A 4234-nucleotide genomic window follows, 5' to 3' on the forward strand; every position below is an offset into this window, starting at 1 on the left:
AAAAACTCACCGCCAATAGTTTGATTCCCATGGACTTTGGCCTTGTGAGGACAGGATAGAACCGCCCCTGTGGGTTTCTGAGACTAACTACCCCAGTAGAAAGCCTCATTTTTTCTCCCTTGGAGGGGCGGGTTTCGAACTACTGATCTTGCAGTTAGCAGCCCAATGAATAACCACTGTGTGACCAAGGCTCCTGTTCTTTGGCCGTTGTCTCGCATTGGATTTGAAAAGCCCTGGTCACAGTCACACTCCTTGGGGAAGTTCAAGTCCATCGAGAAGCACCTCAGAAGACAAGCCTGGTGACCCTTGTCTGATAGCCATTGAAAACTGTACAGAGCGGCACCCGCTCACTGCTGATCACAGCGGCTGCCGCTCCTTCAGCCTCCAGGGAGGAACTGGCCACCATGCCCTATCCATACCCGGCGCTCACCCCGGAGCAGAAGAAGGAGCTGTCCGACATTGCCCATCGCACTGTGGCTCCTGGCCAGGGCCTCCTGACTGCAGACGAGTCCACCGGTAGCACTGCCAAGCGGCTGCAGTCCATGGGGACTGAGAACACTGAAGAGAATCACCGCTTCTACCGCCAGCTGCTGCTGACCGCTGACGACCAGGTGAACTGCTGCATTGGGGGGGCCTCTCCCTCCATGAGACGCTCTACCAGAAGGCAGACAACGGGTGTCCCTTTCCCCAAGTTATCAAATCCAAGGGCGGTATCATGGGCACCAAGGTTGACAGGGGTGTGGTGCCCCTGGCAGGAACAAACCGAGAGACCACCACCCTAGGGCTGGATGGGGTGTCTGAGTGCTGTGCCCAGTACAAGAAAGATGGCGTTGACTTTGCCAATAGTGCTGTGTGCTGAAGATCGGCGAACATACCCCTTCAGCCCTTGCCATCATGAAAAATGATGTGCCAGCCTCTGCCAGCAGAATGGCATCGTGCCCATTGTGGAGGCTGAGATCCTCCCCGACGGCGACCATGACCTGAAGCACTGCCATATGACACTGAGAAGGTGCTGGCTACCATCTACCACCACTTCTACCTGGCAGGCACCTTGGTCACCCCTGGGCATGTCTGCACACAGGAATTTTCACACGAGATTGCCATGGCAACCGTCACCGCACTGTGCCACACCATGCCCCCTGCTGTTACTGGAGTCACCGTCCTGTCTTTAGGCCACAGCGAAGAGGAGGCGTCCATCAACCTCAACGCCATCAACAAGTGCCCCCTGCTGCAGCCATGGGCCCTGACCTTCTATGAGCGAGCCTTGCAAGGCATCTGCCCCGACCGAAGGCCTGGGATGGCAAGAAGGAGAGCCTGACGGCGGCCCAGGAGGAGCATCAAGCGGGCCCTGGCCAACAGCTGGCCTGCCAAGGGAAGTACACTGCCAGCGGTCAGGCTGGGGCTGCAGCCAGCGAGTCCCTCTTCGCCTCTAACCATGCCTACGAAACGGAGGTGGTGTGAGGCCGCCCCCTCCCATGCCCACCTCTTGATGGGAGGGCTCCACCTGGGCTCCAGGCCAGTCTTTGCTCTCACTCTCGCCACCCTTGTGACAGTGGTGTGCAGTGTTGTCTGCGTATGCTAACTCCGTTGCCCTTTCCAGCTCACTGCCGATAAACAACGATTTAGGGCGGTGGGCGGGTGGGAGAAGAAAACTACAGAGCACGGTTCTGCTCTACGCTGGCACACAGGGGGCCATGAGGCTTGGTCAACAGTACGAAGACTGACCATGGTCCAGGTTAGACTTAGTGGCAAGGACGGCCAGGAATAGGACCCATCGGCTTCTCATTCAACCAGATGAGCATGCCGGGACCCCAGGCCTGGGCCTTGGGAAGGCCATCACTAAAGGGGGAGAGGGGTTCAGGTAGTGGTCCTGAGTGGGGTGGGGTGAGGGGGGTCAGTGGCAGAGGCACGGTGACGCGAAGGCAGCAGAGCCAGGAGGCTTTCAGGAGACAGCCAGGCCTACCGAGGGAGGACGCTGAGGACCTTCGGACAGGAGGCTAAGCCAGGGGTACAAGTCAGTGAGAAGATGTCGTTTTATGGTCAATCTCAGATGCTGGAACTATCGCTTCCCTCCCCCACATGATTGTGAAAGGCGATCGATTCACCGTATGGGTTATGTCTGCCCGCTCCTCTCCTGAGGGATGTCCGGAATAGACCACCAAGGACTCATGTCTTAAGCATAGTGGTCAGCTGGCTTTGGGGGCTAAGGTTTGGGATCTGAAGCCAGACCTCGCTGTGTTAAGGTTGGAAATGATTAGAGCTGCTTAACCAGAGGCATGAGAGCTCAGCTTGGAAGCCTTCATTTCTCTGGCTGTCAGGCGTCATCGTTTCTGGGAACCAGGGACTCTTTAGGAGCCCTGGTGAGACTGTTGGCTAGGCATGGGGCTGGTAACTGCAGGTCGGTAGTTCAAACCCACCCGCGGCCCCATGGGAGAAAGACGAGGCTATCTGCTCCCATGAAGATTTACCTCTTCAGAAAGCCTGGAGTGGGTCATTATGAGTCGCAACTGATTCAATGGTTGGTTTGCTCTTTGGGCTCATGGGGCTCTGAAGTCTTCGGCTGAGAAAAGGTTGGAATCTTCTGGATGGAACTCAATTGCCTTGAAACTCAAAGCATGAGAAACCACCCAAAGTGTCCATTGTTTTTTGTTTTGTTTTGTTTTTTACCAAACCTGGCCCTGGCTCATCGAAAGTTTGAGGCCATGGCACTTTATGGCCCTACAGAAAAATGGCACAGTGGGGCCATCTGATGTCCCCTAGCTTCATAGATGGTTATCAGGTGCTGTGATAGTTAGGTTATTGTACCGACCTGGCCAATAGGAACATGTGGGATCAATCAGGTCACAGATTGATTGGAAGACAGAGAGATAAATGGCTCGGCAAGGCCTGCCCTCCTCTCTCTTGCTCTCTGGTGATCAGACCAGTGTGCTGCTGCTTTAGCTAGTTCTCTGCTTCAACCTGGGAACTACACCACCTGTGGGACAGTCAACCCGTGGATCGTGATGCTAGAGACGGAGATTCCTTCGAGACCTGCTTTGCCACACTGCTACATCACTAGAGCTTGAGGCCGGTGGATCTCATCGCCTTGCGTTGCTTGGGTTCAATATCCCATCCAGATCTCTTTCTTTAAGCTCTCGAGCTCCTGGCTGTTGCTGACCCACCCTACTGTTTGCTGCCTGTGGGCAAACTCTGCCTGCCTTGCTTGAGGGAGGACTCTGCTGTCTGCTTCCTTGCCCTTGGATCCGGCAGCCCATGTGAGTTGAAGGATTTTCAGTATATTAACTGTTCCATGAAAGTGAGTTGAACTGAGCCCTCTGTCCTGCTGTGTGGACTAATTAGCTGTCATATTTCCTTCCCGCTGCATAAACCTATCCTCTTCTATGTATAAAAGCATAAGTGTCCTGGATTAGTTTCTCTAGAGAACCCTGCCTAACACAGGCGCTGTCCAGTTGGTTCCAACTCACAGCAACCCTGTGCACAACAGAGCTAAGCACCACCTGGTCCTGCCTCGTACTCACAATTGTTCTTCTGTTTGAGCCCATTGGTGCAGCCACCGTGTCAATCTCTCTTGGCCAGGTCTTCCACTCTTTGGCTGGCCCTGCACTTTACCAAGAGGGATATCCTTCTCCAGGGACTGGCCTTCCCTGATATGGTCAAAGTATGTGAGATGAAGGCTCACTATCCTTGCCTCCAAGGAGCATTCTGGCTGTACTTCTTCCAAGACAGATTGGTTTGTGCTTCTGGCGGTCCCCGGCCCTTTCAATATTCTTCATCAACACCGTCATTCATATGCATCTGTTTTTGTTCAGTCTTCTTTATTCAATGTCCAACTTTCACATGCATATGAGACAACTGGGTCAGGTCCACCGTAGTCCTCAAAATAACATCCCTCCTCTTAACACTTTAAAGAGGTCATGGGCAGCAGATTTGCTGCATGCAATGCATTGCTTGAGCTCTTGTCTTCATAAGCAAGGAGAACATACCACAAACTCTTGCCAAAGGCGGATTCCTAGAAGGTGAGCGTCAGGCATCCTTTCTCTTTCTGACCTTCTTATGGATTCTGGATTCGATCATTCATTGCAGTCGCCTCCCAGAACTCACAGACCACGCTCACAGAGATGGGGTTTATTAGAGAAGGAACGGGTTATAATTCAGGATCAAGAATGCTCAGGATACAGTTCTTTGGTCAGGACAGCTTCTCAACCATGCCCACAGTCAGGCTTTTTCCTGGCCC

The 4234-nt window shown here is 53.6% G+C and overlaps 1 pseudogene; it reads left to right on the top strand.

Annotated features, from left to right (window-relative positions):
- The first annotated feature begins 404 nt into the window (after positions 1–404).
- LOC101662634 lies at positions 405–1461 on the top strand (annotated as a pseudogene).
- Positions 1462–4234: the final 2773 nt, after the last annotated feature.

Source organism: Echinops telfairi, unplaced genomic scaffold (assembly GCF_000313985.2).
Source record: "Echinops telfairi isolate 266 unplaced genomic scaffold, ASM31398v2 ScPeMD7_2;HRSCAF=8, whole genome shotgun sequence".
In the NCBI taxonomy this organism is placed as follows: Eukaryota; Metazoa; Chordata; class Mammalia; order Afrosoricida; family Tenrecidae; genus Echinops; species Echinops telfairi.